The sequence below is a fragment of the Ictalurus punctatus genome, chromosome 29 (assembly GCF_001660625.3).
Source record: "Ictalurus punctatus breed USDA103 chromosome 29, Coco_2.0, whole genome shotgun sequence".
Taxonomy (NCBI): Eukaryota; Metazoa; Chordata; class Actinopteri; order Siluriformes; family Ictaluridae; genus Ictalurus; species Ictalurus punctatus.
The window spans coordinates 12365361-12387377 of record NC_030444.2 but is presented as its reverse complement, the minus strand read 5'-3'; the positions used below and the strand labels follow the sequence as shown (position 1 = coordinate 12387377).

General features: G+C 42.2%; 1 protein-coding gene across 6 annotated transcripts in view; it reads right to left on the bottom strand.

Annotated features, from left to right (window-relative positions):
* The window catches only part of elavl2 (ELAV like neuron-specific RNA binding protein 2), a 49131-nt gene extending 33635 nt beyond the window's left edge, over window positions 1-15496 (bottom strand). For 2 of the 6 annotated variants that reach the window (XM_017460799.3, XM_053677432.1), the window contains exon 1: window positions 15394-15496. The gene's annotated coding sequence lies outside the window, so the exon portion shown is untranslated. The remainder of the gene's footprint in view (window positions 1-15393) is intronic. The other 4 variants (XM_053677434.1, XM_053677433.1, XM_017460801.3 and 1 more) reach the window with 2 other exon arrangements.
* Between the last annotated feature and the right edge of the window lie 6521 nt (window positions 15497-22017).

Genomic DNA, 22017 nt, shown 5'->3' with positions numbered 1-22017 from the left:
TGTGCACGCGTGTGTGTGTTTTAGAGCAGAACGTGGTAGGTGCTCAGACCACAGCTATCAAAACAGAGGTATAAACAGCAGTAGGGCTGAGTGACGAGATGCTGAGGTTCGAGTGTAGGAGATTACAGGAGGAGAGAGAGAGGGTCAGAGTCACCTCACTGTTTTAGAACAGTCTGTGAAATCACCGTCACTCGGCGTGCACGGAGTCCACAGACGTAACGGTACGGGCATTTGATGTTTTAGAAATCGGGTTAAACCGTACACTGTTTCATAATGATTTAGACGTGACACGGTAATACTAACGGTCTGGGAATTGTATCGTGCAACCCGTAACCGTTTCATCCCTAACGGAGTCGCAGAGGATTACAGTCACGGGCCGATGCTCACTTCTCATATCGCGGTACGCTTGGGCGAGATCCATTTCTCCCACGATAAACGGTTTCATCATCCAGAACTAAGAAAGAAAGAAATACAGGAAGACGAGCGTTTCCACCATCTCAGGTTTAAGGAAGGTGTAATAACGTTATGAGCCATGCAGTGAGGAAGTGCTGCTGCTGCCGGCCTGGATGATGGATTTATGGGCGATTTCACAGTGAACACTTCAAGATGGCCGACGTTTCCCCGGCTCATCTTCCTCTGCTTGACACGTCCGAGTGCTGACCCACGGCACAGAACAAGCTATACAGCACATTTCAGCACTTTCTAATCATTATGACCAACATTACGGAGTAAAATCGTACATTTGACACTTTGATGCCAGACTTGCAGCGCTTTCTCTGACCAATTTCAGATTTGAGCGGCGTCACGAATTAACATGATGATGCGTAACGTTACACGACTATATAACGAAGCCGAACACGCATCGAGAGATTTTTCCGGGAACGTTTTACGAGCTAAAAAAACCTTCTCTAGTCACGTTTATAAAAAGCTAGGCCGCAGTGGAAACCGAACGCTTTAGCGTTTGGATGCACTTCCTGTCCATCATTTCAGAGACACTACACCACAGGCCACCTGAGATCGTGGGGGCGGAGCTTCATGGACCCACCTAACTGTTACAAATAAATAAAGCAACCTATGGATCAACGAGACGATTCTGAATCGGAAAGTGTGGGCGGTACGCCGCTTCAGGTGCGATTCGCCTGATAAGACGGGACGTGCAGCCTAGCTGACGTACGAGACGACGAGCTGCTCCGGTCACACCAAGGAAGCGAGCGCAAGTTAGCAAAGATGGCGGAGGCTAGCATTAGTGAGCCCGGACCAACGGGCGAGGCCGACCTTACAGACAAACGAGATCTCACGTCGAACGTCTGAAAATCATTTTGATTTCAGCTGCGACGCTCGTTCGGAAGCGTCGAAAGGACCGTCGAGAAACCACGTAGAACAAGCGCGACAGTCCGAGTGATTAAACCGCCCCGACAGACCACAGTCCCGCGTTCTCGTTTTCTCTCGCATGACAAAGTTCATCCGGGCAAAGTCGTCGCGAAGCAAAACTAAACACGTCTTCGTCACTGCCCCTTCTGTGAAGGTTTTCCTGCTAAAAGAACTCTCTCTTCACGTCTGATCCGAGTGCTACTTCTGCTTGGAATTTCAAACCTCCTATTAGGAGAAAACGAGCCTCGGGATCGCTACGTAGCGACTCCAACTACGAGTTCGACATGTGACGTCAAATCAGCATGGACTGCTCAGAAAGACAGTAAACGTTAGAGCGTATCGAGTTTAAAGGAGTCCTACATGTACGTAGATGTATGTATTTGTGTTGGATCCATCGCCATAGAGACGTAGCGTATTCGCTTATTAAACGCGGAACCTTTTCTGCAACATTTCTCCCCACACCAGGAGTCCGAGTCTACGACGTCCCACGTCGGAGGAGAGTCGAATTAACCATTTATCTTAAAAAAATAAATAAATAAATAAATAAATAAAAATCGCTGTAGTAGGGGGCCAGAAACAAAATGCTCTCACCTCCATACGAACCCAAACTCAACTGTGCTACAGTACTAACTGTTATTTCAGACCGTCTCAGGTTTGCTTTAAAATCGTCCCAAAATACAACAGCGACACTTGAACAGCGCTGCCTGAGAACACACGGCTACCGAGAGCAAGTTCATCCAGAATCCAATTCCGATTTTTGGCATGATCTCAGAAGCATGAAAGGGCAGAAGTGTTTATACCCTCTATCCGATACTCCAGTACCCCGATACTCCAACCACAACCAGTGCATTTACCCAATCTGCTGCTTGAGCTTCTACATGAAGACGCCGATTTGGTGAATTCAGGGTTAAAACCCGCACGGTCCAAACCAAAAGCTTGAAAACGGTCACACTTCTTGCCATCGCTGCGGGTGTTATAGCAAGCTGCGAGGCAAAAATAATCCAGAAAGGAGCGCCAAATGATCTCGCGCCCACGTACGCAACACGCGGGTTAACGGCTTCTCGACGCTGCCGTTCTGCACACGGCTCCGGCTGTCAGGACGCAGCTACGTACAGAGAGCTGCTTTAACGCCATCATATTCAAGACGCAGGCCTACATGATGAGGGAAGAGCTCAGTCACTCTGAGAACAGAAACTATTTAGGATATATCGTTTTTTTTTTTTTAATTTAAAAAAAAAAAACACGCGTGCCAAGATGACTTTTGGAACAATTAAGGATATTTATCCATGAGGCTAAATATTTAGCCACGAACCAAAATACACTGCCGAGCTAGCCTGTGCATCTTCTTACATCGTTAAGCCTCCGTGGTTTCGGCGGTTTGAATAAGAATTTTACTAAAACTCAATTTAAAAAAAAAAAAAAAAAAAAAAAAAAGAGAATGAACACAATTATACGCTGAATGACAATGACTGAAGACCAAGGAGGAGGAAGGAAGACCAAGGAAGGGGGAAAAAGGAAAAATGAAGACGAGAAAGGAGTAAGAATGAAGGAGAAAAGGAAGAGGAACGACGAGGAGGAAGCCGAGGAAGGGGAAAATGGAAGAATGAAGACGAGAAAGGAGGAAGAATGAAGGAGAAAAGGAAGAGGAACAAGGAAGAGGAACGAAGAGGAGGAAGCCGAGGAAGGGGAAAATGGAAGAATGAAGACGAGAAAGGAGGAAGAATGAAGGAGAAAAGGAAGAGGAACAAGGAAGAGGAACGAAGAGGAGGAAGCCGAGGAAGGGGAAAATGGAAGAATGAAGACGAGAAAGGAGGAAGAATGAAGGAGAAAAGGAAGAGGAACAAGGAAGAGGAACGAAGAGGAGGAAGCCGAGGAAGGGGAAAATGGAAGAATGAAGACGAGAAAGGAGGAAGAATGAAGGAGAAAAGGAAGAGGAACAAGGAAGAGGAACGAAGAGGAGGAAGCCGAGGAAGGGGAAAATGGAAGAATGAAGACGAGAAAGGAGGAAGAATGAAGGAGAAAAGGAAGAGGAACAAGGAAGAGGAACGAAGAGGAGGAAGCTGAGGAAGGGGAAAATGGAAGAATGAAGACGAGAAAGGAGGAAGAATGAAGGAGAAAAGGAAGAGGAACAAGGAAGAGGAACGAAGAGGAGGAAGCCGAGGAAGGGGAAAATGGAAGAATGAAGACGAGAAAGGAGGAAGAATGAAGGAGAAAAGGAAGAGGAACAAGGAAGAGGAACGAAGAGGAGGAAGCCGAGGAAGGGGAAAATGGAAGAATGAAGAGTAGGAAGGAGGAAGAACGAAAAGGAGAAAAAGGAAGAACATGGAGGAATGAGGAGGAAGAAGGGAAAAAAATAAGGAAGGAAAAATGTTTAGTAAGAGCTGGTTAAACATCCTTGGATGACGGGACACGTGAAAAGCTTATGTTTCCTTGCTTGTTGTGAACACGAACGTGACCTCCGTTTGGTTCAGCACTTACCGTGGTATAATTCTACGGCGCGGCGTTCGTCAGGGCGACTTCGCTGTACAGTGACGCGAGCATCTCCACTGCTGCTCAAAACCGAGCACGAGATCCGTTCAGTTTCAGCTAATAACTAGTTACACTTATTTACCGTCCTAACTTTTCACTGGGTAACAGATGAATTAAAAACACCACTGAATAAAACCTAAAGCTGGAGATGGCAGCCACAACTGAATTTTTATTTATTTATTTATTTTTAAACTCGCGTCCCACCACACCCCCTCCGTCACTCGGCTCTTGCATTACCATGGCGACAAGCTTTTATCGTCCTTGAAGTGTTAAAACAGGTTTCTTTCACCTTTACGGGATACAAGCTGGACACGTCTTCACGGTATATCGAGACGAGTCTCCACGAAGTCCTCGTGCAGAAACCGTGACGGTTTTTGCGAAACTCTCGTTTACGTCTCAGATTCTTACACGCGTCCGTCACGCGGCACGAACCGAGCCCGCAGCCCGGGAGCATCCGTTCTCCTGGTCCGAACGGAACAAGCGCGCAGCGCCGACACGTTAAATACAATATTCTTCCATCCCAGCGTGATCTCACACTTTTACGACCGCGATATATTTATCATGGGCGCAGGACTCCATCACGGACACGCGCGTCACCGTAGCTTTCGATCGGGCGGCTCACGGCATGAGAAATAAAACCGTAACCACGTGGCAGATGCACCCGTTCAGTAGGATAGAGGCTGCGAAGAGTCCACGGGTTCGGGGAAATAAACTCGACTGAACACGTTAGCCAAGCGAGCAGACATCATAATTCTCTCTTATTAGTGTTAACTACAAAGAAATATTTTTAAAAAAAAGTATATATATATATATATATATATATATATATATATATATATATACATATATACACACATATATATATACACACACACGCGCATATATATTCCCGTAGAGGACGTATTAAACAGCGCCCCCCACGATGGTGAAAGAACCACAGGCTCACATTCTCTATTGCTCAAAATGTGCATGCTCTCACACACACCAGAGGGGAGAAAAAGAAAAAATATATATATATATTTCAAGGCCTCGAACAGTAAGTTAACCTAGTTCCATGACAGCTCTGTTCAACTGCAACACCGAGACAAAGGACAGCTCCTCTGTGTTCGTCTCTCGCTCTTTCTCTCCGTTTCCGCTGCTTGAGAGGTTTGAAGCTCTTAAAACACTCGGCCTCAATAATGCATCACGACAAGCTCGTACGCCTCCTTTTCGCCGTCAGTCCTGAACACCATGCAAATCTGGTTCTAATCTTGTAAACTAAACACACACGTAACCGGTTATACGATACACCGTGATATGAAGCGTGGAAATCCTCACGGACGCCGGTGTGAACAGCGCTCTGACAGCGATGACGAGGATCTCGCGTCTACAGGTCAGTTAGGGAAGTAGTGACGAGGAGATGAGTGACCGTGTTTAAGATTAACCGTCCATCGCGACTGATGAGTAAAACCTCACCGCAACTTCCAGCCCTGACACACAGAGCAGCTCAACAAGGAGAAGGAAAAACGGGGAGGCAGAAGGAAGAGGGGGATGTAGGAGAGGAAGAACACATGAAGGAAGGAAGGACAAGGAGGAAGAATAAGAAAGACAGGGAAAGGAAGATGAAGGAAGAGAAAAAGGAGTAAGACTGGAGAGAGAAAAAAAAAGGATATTTAAAGAAAAAGGAGGAGAGAACATATGAAAGGAGAAAGCTGCAGGAGAAAAAGCAAAATGGAGGAGGAAAAAAAGATGGAGGAAGGACGAGAAAGGAGGAATAAGAAAGATGGAGGAAGGACGAGAAAGGAGGAATAAGAAAGATGGAGGAAGGAATAAGAAGGGAGGAATAAAAGATGGAGGAAAGAAGAGAAAGGAGGAAGGAATAAGAAGGGAGGAATAAAAGAGAGGAAGGAATAAGAAAGATGGAGGAAGGAATAAGAAAGGAGGAATAAGAAAGACGGAGGAAGGAATAAGGAAGGAGGAATAAGAAAGATGGAGGGAGGAATAAAAGATGGAGGGAGGAAGAGAAAGGAGGAATAAGAAAGATGGAGGAAAGAAGAGAAAGGAATAAGAAAGGAGGAATAAAAGAAAGGAATAAGAAAGATGGAGGAAGGAATAAGAAAGGAGGAATAAGAAAGATGGAGGAAGGAAGAGAAAGGAGGAATAAGAAAGATGGAGGAAGGAAGAGAAAGGAGGAATAAGAAAGATGGAGGAAGGAATAAGGAAGGAGGAATAAGAAAGATGGAGGGAGGAATAAAAGATGGAGGGAGGAAGAGAAAGGAGGAATAAGAAAGATGGAGGAAAGAAGAGAAAGGAGGAAGGAATAAGAAGGGAGGAATAAAAGAAAGGAATAAGAAAGATGGAGGAAGGAATAAGAAGGGAGGAATAAAAGATGGAGGAAAGAAGAGAAAGGAGGAAGGAATAAGAAGGGAGGAATAAGAAGGCAGGAAGGAATAAGAACAGAGGAATAAGAAAGATGGAGGAAGGAATAAGAAGAGAGGAATAAGAAAGATGGAGGAAAGAAGAGAAAGGAGGAATAAGAAAGATGGAGGAAGGAATAAGAAGAGAGGAATAAGAAAGATGGAGGAAAGAAGAGAAAGGAGGAATAAGAAAGATGGAGGAAGGAATAAGAAGAGAGGAATAAGAAAGATGGAGGAAAGAAGAGAAAGGAGGAATAAGAAAGATGGAGGAAGGAATAAGAAGAGAGGAATAAGAAAGATGGAGGAAAGAAGAGAAAGGAGGAATAAGAAAGATGGAGGAAAAAGGTGAGGAGGAGAAAGGAGGCCAGAGGAGAAAAAGAAGAAACATTAAGAAGGAAGGAAGGAAGGAGGAAAAAAGAAGGGAGAAATAAAAGAAAGGAGAAGAATGAACAAAGAATGAGACAGAAGGGGTAGCCGAATGAAGAAAAAGGGAAGAAAGTGAGGCAGAAGGGGAAAAGGAGAAGAAAGATGAAAGATGAAAATGAAAGAATAAGAAAAAGGAGGTGGAGGAGGAGGGAGACAGCACATTCAGAGAATTCTCAACGGAGGAAAAATCTGAGCTTTTTAAAACACATGAAATGTTCTCCATGAAATGACAGCACCTTGAGCACAGATACACGACTGAACACTCGCACTAACGCGAGATAAACACCGACTACAAACGAAGACCCTTCAGAAACACTGATGAGAAACAGAACACAAACGACCCTGAGCACAGAGACCATCTCTCCTGGACGTACGACAAATCTCAACCGTGGGTTTAAACAGGAACTGAGATTACTTTACACTACGTCCTATTTTCTTAAAAACATCACGTGTAGAATTCATCACGGTATCGACACATCGTCTCTGCGTCATCGTCTGATCCTGTCAGCGGTCAACGTCTCCCCTCGGGAACCTAACCGCTGAACCCGGCGACTGCGGCGTGAAGAACACACCCTGTGAAACACTACGTGCTGTGCTTTAAATGAGGAGTGAGGAAGGCTTTCAGACACAGACTTCTCACCTTAGTACCAGCAAAGTTTAACATTTGAGATGTTAATGTGGCTCAAGGGAGAACGTACACGCCATTTACTAAAAGGTCAGGGGCCTAAATGCCATGAAGGTACAACGAAACAGACACGGCTTTCGCAAATCCAAATTACAGCCCATCGGCAACAAAACACCGGAGTGACGCATCTTAAGCAAATAAAACACACACACAGCCCGAAGCCATTAACTCCTACACTACGCCATGAGAGTCTAGAGAGTACAACTATAGAGCTGCACAGAGAGTACAACTACAGAGCTGTACAGAGAGTACAACTACAGAGCTGTACAGCGAGTACAACTATAGAGCTGTACAGCGAGTACAACTATAGAGCTGCACAGAGAGTATAACTATAGAGCTGCACAGAGAGTACAACTACAGAGCTGCACAGAGAGTACAACTATAGAGCTGTACAGAGAGTACAACTACAGAGCTGTACAGAGAGTACAACTACAGAGCTGTACAGAGAGTACAACTATAGAGCTGTACAGAGAGTACAACTATAGAGCTGCACAGAGAGTACAACTATAGAGCTGCACAGAGAGTACAACTATAGAGCTGTACAGAGAGTACAACTACAGAGCTGTACAGAGAGTACAACTACAGAGCTGTACAGAGAGTCTAGAAATGTAGAGTTTATAGAGTATGACTACAGAGACGTAGAGAGTACGACTATAGAGACAGAGTATAGAGATGTAGAGAGTACGACTATAGAGACAGAGTATAGAGATGTAGAGAGTACGATTATAGGACAGAGAGTACGATTATAGGACAGAGTACGATTATAGGACAGAGAGTACGATTATAGGACAGAGAGTACGATTATAGGACAGAGAGTACGATTATAGGACAGAGAGTACAGAGACGTAGAGAGTACAGAGACGTAGAGAGTACAGAGACGTAGAGAGTACAGAGACGTAGAGAGTACAGAGACGTAGAGAGTACAGAGACGTAGAGAGTACAGAGACGTAGAGAGTACGACTATAGAGACAGAGTATGGAGACGTATAGAGTAGAGAGATGTAGAGAGTACGACTACAGAGACGTAGAGAGTATAGAGATGTAGAGAGTATGACTAGAGACAGAGTATAGAGACGTAGAGAGTACGACTATAGAGAGAGTAGAGAGATGTAGAGAGTATAGAGAGTACGACTATAGAGAGAGTAGAGAGATGTAGAGAGTATAGAGAGTACGACTATAGAGAGAGTATGGAGACGTATAGAGTAGAGAGATGTAGAGAGTACGACTACAGAGACGTAGAGAGTATAGAGACGTAGAGAGTACGACTATAGAGACAGAGTAGAGAGATGTAGAGAGTATAGAGAGTACGACTATAGAGACGTAGAGAGTATAGAGTACGACTATAGACATCCCTAGTATAGAGTCGAGCTGGTACCAGCAAAACTTTGGATGGGGCTAACTGTTGATCAGATACCAGAGGGGGAAAAAAAAAAATTGACCCAATTGTTCAAAAGTGTCGCCTGAAATATCAGAACTGCTTATAGCGCAATATAGAGTCAGTCGAGTGATGACCGAAGCCACGCGGCCTCACGTCAACAAGCAGCTCAACAGGAGCTAGTGTGTGGAAATACTTTTCCTTTGTCTATATATTAAGAGATTGTATTTAAAGCGTTATTCACATGGGTTTAAATTCACACGGCACAATTTCCTGCTTTACAGTCGCTCCTCTGAGAGTTTTAGCTCCACCCAGATCGGCCAGGTCTGCCTTTTACCTCCTCTGAGGAAGTTACCGGTTTACCGTGCTGCACCAAACTCGACGCTCCGCTGATCATTCGAGTCTCGCCGTCCGTGACTTTCTCTGAAAACAGACGTTTGACAACTGCTACAGGCGCACGGATCAGTGAGGAAGGAAGAGGGACGGGACTCGTGTTTCCATACACCGCTAATAAGGCTACTTCTCCTAAACGCGGAACGGTGGATGCTGTGGACGTTCCAGACATTTCAATAAGGAGAAAGAAAAAGTTGGGGTCATAAGGAAGATGTCGGCGCTGACGGAGTGAAACTCTTCTGTGAAGAAGGGCTTAACAAGGGGAAATAACAGTCGTATGTATTTTAGGCTTCAGAGACGTTTTACCACAGCGTCACGAAGATATTTAATAAAAGACACATGAAGACATCGAGTGCAGGGATATCGAGAGGGTGTGGCCAGAAACCTGCGAAAACACGGCTGTAGGAGCTCGTCGCAAGCGTTAACATGAATATTAAGTTTGGAAATTCAAAAACTTAAAAATAATAATAATAATAATAATAATAATAATAATAATAATAATAATCTGAAACATACTGTTTAAGCCTTTGTTGAGCTTATGGACAATCCATTTACATTAATATGATATTTAAGAAACTTGATCGATAACTTGTGCATGAAAGAGTTACTGTAACAAGTCAGGAAATTTAAGTCGGGACCACACTACCGTCTCGAGCTTACCCTGATGGCTGTTTCAAAAAAAAAAAAAAACGGCTACGTCACAAGCGATAACTGGCGTGTGTTGTGAAGTAAAGCACTTCTATGATGTCGGAACGCCAAGACCATTACTGTAAATTAACCACCGATACCTTGTACAGGTTTACAATACGAGGTTCTTACAAGAGCATACACTTTGACCTAACAGGATATCGGACAACGAACACACACACCATTGGAATCACAAGCGCACACACACACGGTCATTTGCGGTCTCTTGCAACTCGGACTTCAAACCCACAGTAAAGGATTCAACTCCCGTGTTGCACACATTATCGGCTGATCAATACGTTTAAGTATTACGACCTGGGGGATAAAGGAGAGGCAAGTCTACGATGCACAAAATTTTATTGTCTTATTTGTATAGCGCTTTTAACAACGAAACGTTAAAATCCACATGCTCGACAGATTTATATTACGCAAAACGGCGGATATGAATTTGAAAAGCATCGATTTTCCCCTAACGAGCAAGTCAGGTGACGGTGGCGAGGGAAAACTCCCCGAGATGATACGAGCAAGAAACTTTAAGAGGAACTAGACTCGAAAGGGATCCGACCCGAAAACGCGTCACGATAAAGGAACAGGTTTGGGATTTCCTCAAACTGAAGCGACGCGCAGACAGACGATGTAATTCATACAAATGGACCGATACTTAATAGGAGCATGAGAAATAGAATTTATCAACAATTAAGTACGAAAAATCAGCTGATTCAAGTAAACTAGTCTTTTTTTTTTTTTTTAAATGTATTTATTTAAAAAACACTAAAAAGAAATGATACCCATGATGCATCAGAAAGGCGCATCATGACGTAATTAAAACGAGATCATATCGTCCAGTTCTACAACACCACGACCTGAACCGACAACATCCGTGTCGGTTCTTCAATCGGGACAATCTTGGGGATTTAAGTTTGCACATGAACTCATTGGTGTGAAACCGCCACGTTAGGACTCCGTACGTGAACCCCTCGGTTTAAGGAAAACTTTTAGCTAGCATTTAAACAAAATCACAGCAGCGCTCAAAACAGAAAATTGGACCATCTACAGCCATCTGGGCGGAGAAACTGCAAACAGATCCCGTTCTCAGGATCGAACACTGCTCACGTTCCTATAGACGCGCATGACCGCTTTCGTATCCGTTTTAAAGAGGACGTGACGAAGGTCGCGCGACCGTGTGCATTTCTGCGTCTAGTTTCATTCAAGAATCGCCATCATGTACGTTGCTTCAGTGGGGAATAAAAGACACGATAATCGGGACACTTTCCTGAAACAAACCTGGGAAAGAGCAGGAAAATCCTCAAACTGTGCTGGAGAACGCCGCACAATAAACGTGCAGCATTTCGTTTTTAAAATAAACATTTCCCCAAAAATAAGACTAGCAGGCAGTACACACTCACAATGACGAGCACGGTGAAATAACAAGCACACACTGATTACAGCGGCAGTTTAATCAACTCTCAGCTCTAAAAACCTGATGAGAAACTCAAAGTAATGAAGCGCTCGAGTCTGCGGCGCCGGTAAGAGCTTTCTCATCAAGTTACACTACTACTACATTCTCAGGTGCTGCAACATTAATCTCACCGACGGCTGCACGAACGCCATTAAAATATTATTCTGAGCGCGTACAACTCTGAACAGATCACAGACCTTCGCTTCCGAAGAGCAAAACATGAATTTTAATCAATTAAATCCACTTCCTGTTGGATTCTCTGATCTGATTGGTCAGGTGCTGTCGATTAATTCTCTATAACGCTAAGATCTGATTGTAGTCCTGGCTTTAATTCAGTCATGTGGTTATGTTCACAGGGACTCGTACAGCAGACAGGCCATTCTGTCTTTTTTTTACGTTATTTAATTTCTTGAGACTGCTGAAGAAAAACGTTTATAGCTGCCAGAAAGCGAATTAATGTGTATATATATTGGCAAATTGTTGCAGTAGAAGAGGAAGAAAATTAGCACTTTTAAGGAATAACTCGCTCCAGACCAAAAATAACGCACGCCGGGGTGGAGCGATGTGGCACAACGCCAAGCAGAGAGCCACTGCAGACGTTCTTGAGGTGGGAAAATCCGTTAAGGTACGTCCACACGTACAGCGACCGGAAACTATTCCTTTTCAGTGAGTGCTGGCGACTTCTGGCGATATGAGCGACAGCGACCGTTGGAGACTAGACGTGGGCGTGTCCAGTGACGGGACAAAGTTGAGAAAAGTTTAACTTTACACAATTTTGTGCGGCGACTACCAAAGACGGACGACGCACCTTCACTCTTCCATTGCAGTGAAGCCACCAACGTCCCGATACGGCACTGACATTTTAGAGTAGTAAGCATGAAGCGGAGCGTGGTACCGAATCAAATCACAAACACACACCCCTGATCTTTTTCCACTCATAATCAGGGTCAAATAAACAGTTATAGAAATTAAAGTAAAAACACTCCAATCTCCTCCCCAAGATCCTGAAAATAGTCCATTGGTGCCCCAGTGACTACTTCGCTCAGAGAAGCTGTCAATCATGGACCTCACACCCCCATTTTTATAGCGTCAAATTAAACATTTTTAAAAAAAACAAACGCTTGAACTTACATCAGCATAATAAAAACTAACTATAATAATAAAAACTAACAAAAATTCTATTTGAAGTGCGATTTGACTTTATTTGGTCTCATCCCATTAGACTACGTGAAGAGGGTGGGTATATGACCTATACTTCATCCAGCCACCTGGGGGCGATCAAAACTGTTTGGCTTCACTTTTCAGGACTCGTCGGCACACTCGCAGGAAACATAGCAAGCACATCAGGCGCGCGCACACACTCTTGCCAACGTTGTTAACCAATCCGAACAGACGTGCTGCGGACCAACCGAGACGTGAACGTCCACAAGTCTCCACTGACCAAGGCGCAACCGACGTTGCTGGAAGACATGTACGAGACTTCTAGGACGCCCGTACAAACCCATCCTTCATATTACAGCAAGAACTACAGTCCGAGCCATGCCTCTACACTAATCCTAACAGGAACCGACTTGTTTCTCCGACATTCCACAACATTAAACGTGTACACAAATGATTAAAAAGCATGATATAGCTCATTAATAAATGAAAAATTGCACATGGTAGAAGAGGGACAAAACTTTAGGATGTGCTGTTCTAGGAAAAGTGATCCAGTTCAAGCATTACGCCATGACAGCAAGTCCTGGAGATCCACCACTTTGGAGATGAGAGGATGACCATTGAGAAGCAAACCCCGTGCGCTAAGCTAGCTAACCAACCAGTTACTTAACATTAAGCGCTCAACAGCTACGCAACAGGTGTGTCTACAGTTAAAGCACCAAGAACGAAAACTTATTCACGACATGCCTGGAAAAGCACAGCATTATCCCATGTGTCGACGTAATTTCCACTGAAACAGGAAGTCAGGGCAGGATATAAAGTGACTCCTCCCCCTTTCTAAATAGCCAATAACGTTTAGCTTACCTCAAAGCCTCGTGGTTTTGCCATACTTGACAAAGAACATTGTAATTGAAAAAAAACTGACAGATGAATTCACACCACTTCCTTCATAACAAACCAACCGCTAGAAAACAAACTGCACGTGTTTAAACAGCCAAAAACACATTTCTCCCACTCAACAATGACTACATTTACATGGATAGCAGTAATCTAATTATTGACCTTATTCTGAATAAGACAATATTGAGATTAAGGTGTTTACGAGTCACTTTCAGAACACTCCTTTCATGTTCCCATTTTGCATGTTGTAACAGCAGAAGTCACGACCTTCCCTCCAGAAATTCACAACATGCAGTTCTTTATGGAACCGTATACAGTTTTGGCGGTTCCATTTTTAGTTTTATGAAAGTTTCAAGTGCAGTTAATACGTCATGCTATACATGCGAATACACGACTGCTTGAAGCCGTGGGCTGCGTCCGAACCCACGTACTTACCTACGATATAGTAGCCAAAATGTTTTTCCTACTCTATAGCCCGTTAGTACACGGTTTCAGACCATCCTATACGCGCATCCTGCGGCAACATGCGGTGAAAACTCCCACACGACCTTAATAGTGTGATTAAGGTGTGCAATGTACTTCGATAAACAGGAAGACAAAAACAGGAATACTCCATATGTCAAAAATCAATGTCTTTACATCGAGTACGAGTTTAGTCAGATTAAGATCAGAAATCACTGTTTACATGCAAGTTTCTTAATCCGAGTATTGTCTGAATATCGCTGTACATGTAAACATACTGTATGGCGAGGTGGATTTGAGGAACCTTGGGGGCCGGACACCTCAGACTCTAGAGAGTTTGATTGGAAAGAAAATCTGACCAGAACCTGAAGTGCAGAATGATACCAACAAAACTGTTGATCCCTATTGGTGATGGAAAGAATGCACATTTTGAACACATCTACATGCAAGCTTATAGATAACCTTAAGGCCAATATATTCATACTAAAAACCACAATTTCCATTTTGATTCCATGGGAACTTAAACCGAGACTATTAGAGAAAACCCACTCATGCCCACATGTGGTGAAACGATGAGCTGGATAACTAGCCGCTTACCAAGTTAGCCATCTTTAATGATCTATTTAAAGATGAAACAATAATGTGGTATTCATAGATGTGTATAAAAGTAATGTTAGCATGTATATCTGCTACAGTCACAGCGAATTAGCCGTTACTATAGCAACAATATCAGTCAGCTCAGCGAATTAATACAACCCTGTCCGAGCGGCTCTTAAAAAGCTAACCAACATCTGACCAATCAGAGTCAAGAATCGCACAGCACTGATGAATAAACATTTTTATTGAGGCTGAACGTGTAAACAGGTTCGATAACGTTTTGTACACAAGCAATTTCCTCCATATGAACTCAAATGAATGACGTGACGTCACGCAACAAGCTTGGCACAAACGAAAAATAAAAATACTCCAAATAAGCAATATTCCCTAAACAAACGCACGATATAGAACAAGTATACGCGTATACATATTTCTTTAGATTAAAAAAAAAAATTAACGTAAAAAAACAAAACTGTCACTTACTAAAATGGCGAACGCCATTACCGAGCAAATAAAAAAAAGCGTTAGGTCGAATCCTAAATTACAGCGTATCACATATGTAGTGCACTACGCCACGTGCGGAACGCACTACGTCATCGATTGCGTAAAACACTCGTTTAAAGACACGGGAGGCGTTTGGAACACAGCCCACCACTGCACAGCTAGTTAAGATAGCTATTCAATACTACAAGCGCGCGATGATTATTTTTTCCCAATTTTCGAGTTTTTCCCCCCACTTGAAAGTGTTAGAAATAAATAAGCTAAGCTAACAACAACAACGTTCAAACAGACATTTTTTTTTAAAAAAAAGCGTTAAACCTTTTAACATTAGCTTTATTAGTATCACATAAGCGAAAACAACAAGCTTCAAAGAGCACAGACGCCATTTTACACACCACCGTTTCACTCATAGAGGTCCTCTAACAATAAAGCAACTTTTTTTCGACTTTTCTTACCTTTTTACTTATTAAAGCGCAGCGTTGTTCCTTTAGCTTAAATGCAGATCCAAACCAGCCCAAAGCACTGCTCAAAGTAAACGCAGTGGCGCGAAAAAAAATCGACGCGCCTAAATAAACTGGCATGTCAATTAGCCAATCAGGAGACAAACTACCGCGCCAATTCGTCAATCAGAGTACAGCATATTGGTTCTTCTTTGTCGTGATTGGACACAGTGAATGAAAAGTGGGCGGGATGAATAGTTACTGCGTTAATTATCCTGCCACAGGTGATGGGAATCAAATACTAACGTGGTGCTGGATTAGCAATTAAACATCTCTGATTCTTTTGTTCCTGAAGTCCAATGTGTTCAAATATTACAACAATAGTTAAATAATGTGTTAAAATAGTGTAATAAAATCATGTATTTGTTAAAAAAGTGGCTAATCTTGAGGTCACCTGACCCAAAATGGCACCTTATCAATGATATTATTATATATGCTGTGAAGTAAAAAAAAATTCTGTAATCACAAACACATCATATAAACTAGTCTAGTGACCACAAACATCATACTAGTGTCACATATTTTCTTTTATCCTCCCTCTGATTGGCTGAAATGTAATGTGCCTTAATCATACATATAAATAAATAAATGAATGAATAAGCATATTGCTATTTAAACCTGGCTATTGAACTAACTTTATGTTTAATACAGCAGCTTATATATTCAACTTCTAGGCAATATGAAGCATTAAGGATGGATGCAGCTTTAACACCAAGACAAAGAATTCAAACATCATTGGATTAAAACGCAAAAAAAAGATGATCAATGACTGAAAGACTGGTGGTTAGAAGTATAGATATAAATAGATAAATGTTACAGATGTCACCCTTTCTAAGGAAATAGACTCCTTTAGCTTTATTGCAATGAGATGGAGGTGACCTCTGGGTTGAGCCTCCTCTTAAAAGTCCAAGAATGATAATAGTAACATTATTATTATTATTATTATTATTATTATTATTATTATTATTATTATTATTATTATTGTTATAGTTAAGGGGATCATCTTATCTGATCTCATCTCTATACCGTGATGATGTCTTCATTTTAATGCCAAAATAGTGTTAATAATATGAATTAGAAAGTAGTAGTATAGGGTGCATGTTACAGTATATTAGGTATGGATAATGCATACTGCATGCACGCTTTTCACACGACGCACGCGCCGCTCAGCATGCAAAATCAGCGCAGCAAAACCACACACACACACACACACACAGAGTTATTCCAGGTCCCGAGCTGTCATATTTCAACGTAAAGCCTCACTCACGCGCGCACGCACGCGCACACACACATACACACCTTCTCTATCATCTCAGGTCATAATTAAATAAATGCATTTTTTAAAAATTGCAAAAATGAATAATCAGAGCTTACCGTGTGTATAAAGGCAAAGTTAGGCGACGTCCAGAGCGAAATGTTAAAGCCAGTAATAATAATAAAGCCACAAGAGCTCGCGCTACACTGACCACAACCACGAATCCGCTTTCTCTTTATCTGCAACTCGGCAGCATGAAATAAGTAAATAATAATAATAATAATAATAATAATAATAATAACAATAATAATAATAATAACAATAAGGAGAACAATAAGAAACAATAACCAAGGCTCAAAATGATTCAAATGAAGTGTTTATTGAACACAAAAAAGGGACAGCGCGAGCAGGGGAGGGGGAGAAAGAGAAAAAGGAAAAGAAAGAAAGAAAGAAAAAAGAAGAAGAAGAAGAAGAAGGGTGGAGAGATGGATGGATGGATGAAAATTAAAAAAAGCAAGCTGCGTGCTGCTGCTCTGCACCGAAGCGCCACATCGCTGGAGAAAGTCAAACATGCGGAGGAGAGAGAGACCTGCGCGGCCATTTATACACGCGCACGCGCGCGCACACACACACACACACACACACACATACACACACACACACATACACACACACGCGCACACACACATACACACACACACACACATACATACACACGCTAGTACACTCCTCCATCGTGATGTTTTCATAGAGCGCTATCCGATTGGCTGTCGCGCGCCGTAAGTCCACCCGTTCTGCAAACCTATTGGCTCCGGTATTTGTCAATCATCGCACTGGCGCTGGAGCCACCCTGCGGATCTGAAATAATGAATGAGACAAAAATCACAAGGACGCACCAAGGCGAGGTGTGTAGAAGAAAATGGATCACTTTTTTTTTTTCCCTTTCTTTCTTTCTACCTACACATATCATATATTGCACATACTCATTTTAATCTGTACATTTGCTGCCGAACATGACAGTGCATTATGGGTAATCTATACCTGCTAAAGTCTGAAGTACATCATTTGCAATTTACAAGTTTACAAAGTGGAGAGGGGCTGGTGAGATTCAGACTGACTTTACACCGACTTTACGATTTTCGCCCCGATTTTACTATCGCCGACCGTAAAACAATTCTTTGGTCGTGAGTTGAAATCTGCGAACACATCACGTAACGAGCTCGAAGGCGGTGAATGTAGTCGGCCTGCAAAGACGGCGACAGGCTACAAAACAAAACAACAACAAAAAAACAACATTTTTTAAATTAATATCTGCGTGTGTAAGCAGTGCTACGACACTCATCTAAAAGCCACCAATAGGAGAATGGTGTAGGATTATGCGAAACTCACACAACGGCTACAAAGGCAGAAGCATGCTAATGGACAGAACAAAATTACTGCAAGACTGTGTGGACACGGTGGCTTAGTGGTTAGCACACTTGCTTCACAACTCCAGGGTTGGAGGTTCAAATCCTGTCTCCGCCCTGCGTGCAACAAGCTTGCACGTTCTCCCCATGTTTCGTGGGACTACTTTGGGTACTCCTGTTTCCTCACCCACTCCAAAGACTCCATTTCCAAATTGCCCACAGTACGTGAGCGATTGTCACCTGTCCTCCGCCCTGTGCCCCAACCTCCCTCGGAGAGGATCCAGACTCCTGTGACTAAATGGCTGGTTAACATCAAGAATGTTCCTTATCATGCGACCCTGGATGATTAATGAGGTGGATGATGATGATGACGCTCCGTGCCGCTCCTCAGAGCTCATCTCGAAAAAATAGTCATATGAGACGACCCAAACCTCAAGTATTAATTATAAACTGATATAAGTAAGTAAGTAATTTCCACTACAAAAGTACACACACTATAACTATACTGAAAACCGCATCCAGAACGATCTCCAAAATTCGCGCCACCGAATGAGTTACTCTTCGACCTCCTGTTTTGTAGCTATCCAATTTGGGAGAAAATGGAGTAAAATTTCCAACAAACCCCGCCCCTCACAAAACGCCTTCTGCGGCCCAAAATCGACAGACCGTATTAAACAATCAAAATAAACACGTTTACGTTTCAAAATGATATGCTACGTCGTTTTGATCAATTTCATCATCATTCCTTTCTCTGTACGTCCCAGTCTGGTACTTTGCTACGGTATGTTGCTAGCTAGTTAGCATGTAAGATAGTTAGCAAGCCAGTATGGCTCTGTATAGAGTTTAAAAGAAACTATGGAGTGTAAATCTTCAAAAGAGTCACCGTCGTCACTGATGAGATTGAGTGTTGTCCTTTAATACCGCTAGGGTGATGAAGACGATGAACACTTCTGACTCATAAATGAAGGAAGTCAGCAATTGTGTGTTAAAAACAGTGATGGAAGAGACCAAACCTCCCCGGTCGTTTATGAGTTTATCATTACAGTCGGCAGGAATGAATACTTCGCCGTGACTACAGTGGACACTTTTGCCCCCCGAAGCTAATGGAAATTTTAATGTAGCCGCAGACACTTATTTCATAGCGTATATTTTGTACTGACATTTACTGTCGATATAGTCAAGCATAAGTGGACTAGTGAATATGAAAATGTGCTTTTGTATAAGATTCAGTGTGTACTTACTAGCGGATATCCATATATGTTATTATACTATTTCTAGCTTTTGTTTAATTGTGAATTTTTTATTGTAAATATCATTCAATCTAAAAAAAAATATATACCATGAACCAATAATAGGATTCACTGGTGCAATAGTCTTTAACTGATAGAAATAAAAGTATAAACGTTAAACGTTTAAGCCATGGCTTCAGCACAAGCGTATGAAGTGGCTGAGAAAATTTGTTTGGAAAACTGACTTCCGGTCTGGAATACTCGCTTGTGTTTGGCTACGCGTCCTGTCACTTACAGCCCCGATTCCAAAAAAGGTGGGACGCTGTGTAAAATGTCAATACAAACTGAATGCAATGATTTGCAAATCTCATAAACCCATACGTTATTCACAATGGAACATGGGGAACATATCAAACGTTTAAACTGAGGAAATGTCAGATTTTAATGGGTAAATACGGTAATTTTGAATTCGATGGCCGCAACACGGCTCAAAAAAGTTGGGCAACGAAAGGCTGGGAAAGTAAGTGTTACTAAAAACAAACAGCCGGAGGTTAATTGGTAACAGGTCAGTAACATGACTGGCTGTAAAATTCTGACCAATCAGACGCCGTGATAGGATACAAGCAATCCTAAAATCTGAGTAGAAAATTCAGCTATTTAAAAAAATATATCATATATATTTTTTATACGAATGATATATTTCCTATTTTTGTTATTCAGATTTGGCTGGATGTTTCATATAACTCTAATCGGAATCAGAACCACCTTTACTGCCAAGTACCATGGGTTTACATGTGCAAGGAATTTGTCTCGGTGTACGATACACTGCATTTTTTCCGCCCGTGAGACTAAACCGGATTTGTATGTTTCATGGTGAATCATTACCAGGAATCAGTGATATGGCTTTCAAGGGACTTGTTACTGTAAAGGCAATATAATGTAAGCTGTAACAGATAGAGTTTCAGAGGACATGTTACAGAGGACACCACACACACACACACACACACACACACACACACACATATGTACAGAGTAGATTTCTATTATAATCCAGTAAACAGCCCATTTTTTCACATAACACATAATAGAGAAACATCCAATCAGCAGGTAACATTAGACACAATGTGTTTATTAGATTTTCTTTAGGTCAATACATGAGTCAATGCACAAACGTTTACAAAGTGTACAATTATCTTATATTCCAGTTCACAGCGTTGCTCTGCCCTCAGGGGTCGAAGGTCAACTCTCCTTGACCCGTCCGTCTTTGAAAGCACGATCTGTAATCGTCGCTTTCGCCACTCCACCGAGGGAGGTGAAATGTCAATAGTGGTTGCACTAATGCGCTATCATGCTCTGCATCCAGAGAAGAGCAGCACTAGCATGCACTGAATGCCTGACAGGTGATTAGAGGAAGCGCACGCTCAAGGGAGGAACGAGTGTCAACAATCAGCCTTTGACACCGCAAGACGAGATAATGGGCATAATTGCAGTAAAACACGGCTATTCCGGCACCGTTACCTGGCTACACGGTGACATCTCAGACAGCAAGATGAGAAACGATGCTCAGACAAAGATATTTTCATAAACCGAGCCGTTTCTACGACATCGCTTGATAAGAGAAGTCTTGATTCGGGCTTGCCGGGAAACGGAAATGTTCCCACTGCGTCTTTACAACAACCGAACGCGTTTCTACACTCATCCCAGGTTCTTCATCAGATCTACTGAGCAGTGGCGAGTCAGTATCGTAACATGAATCCAGAAGATTTGACTCAGCCCTGCTAGACTTTTCAACATTGAGAAATGACATCGCGCTTTATTGACCGTTTGGCAGGAACTTCACGTTCCAGGAACTGGGATTAAAATGTGGAGAGGATAATACAGAGCTATACAATCATCAGTAGAAAATCCACATAGACACTTACGCGTATACATTTCTGTAGAGTACGACATGTATACCAATTCTCAATTCTGATTGGTCTGAAGGTGTTGATTCACTTTCTATAACAGCAGTCCTTCATTCCAACAGCAGTCAGACTCTTTAATGCAAAAACGACATGATGTAATATATAATCATAATATTCTACGCTATGTATATTTATTTACTTAATAATACATTACATTACAGCATTTAGCAGACACCCTTGTCCAGAGTGACTTACAATTATCTCATTTATATAGCTGAGCAGTTGAGGGTTAAGGGCCTTGCTCAAGGGCCCAACAGTGGCTGGGATTTGAACTCACAACCTTCCGATTAGAAGTCCAACTCCTTTACCGCTGAACTACCACTTCCCTAGTTATTTATTTATTTATTTATTAATCTTTGTCGCTTAACCTCTGCTGTGACCTTTGCAATATTTCCATTTGTAAATAATACTTATTCATCTGTATATAAAATGAGGTGTTCATAGTGTACATATTACTCTCATTTTTCTCTTCCTATTTATATTTTTTAGACATTTTTTCTATTCAATTTCTATTTAATGCGTATTTTTATTTGTTGCGTGCAACTGAGCTGCTGTAACGAGGGAATTTCAACAGTGTGGGATCAATAAAGTTGATCTTATCTTATCTTGTCTTATCTTATCTTATCTTATCTGACAGCTGTAATTCAAAGCGCAGGTTTATATTAATACACGGGTTCTAAAACGGTGCCCTCCACTAATATTGGCACCCTCGGTAAATATGAGCA